This window comes from Penaeus monodon, chromosome 23 (assembly GCF_015228065.2).
Source record: "Penaeus monodon isolate SGIC_2016 chromosome 23, NSTDA_Pmon_1, whole genome shotgun sequence".
NCBI classification, from domain to species: Eukaryota; Metazoa; Arthropoda; class Malacostraca; order Decapoda; family Penaeidae; genus Penaeus; species Penaeus monodon.
In genome coordinates, this window is record NC_051408.1 from 32,060,004 (window position 1) to 32,060,223 (window position 220).

Genomic DNA, 220 nt, shown 5'->3' on the forward strand with positions numbered 1-220 from the left:
CGAAGGTCCTTATCCCTTCTTTCTCACCACAATCACCTTTAAGGGTCATTAATCGCAGCACTACTACAAACTACAGCTAAAACTTGCTTACCGAGATCACCAGCACCACTTCCTTCCTTGCTTTATCCTCTATGCTTTGTCTTACTTCATCATCATTGTAGTGTCTCTCATTACTACCTCATCCCTTATTGATAACATCTACATCTCCATCTTCGTTAAC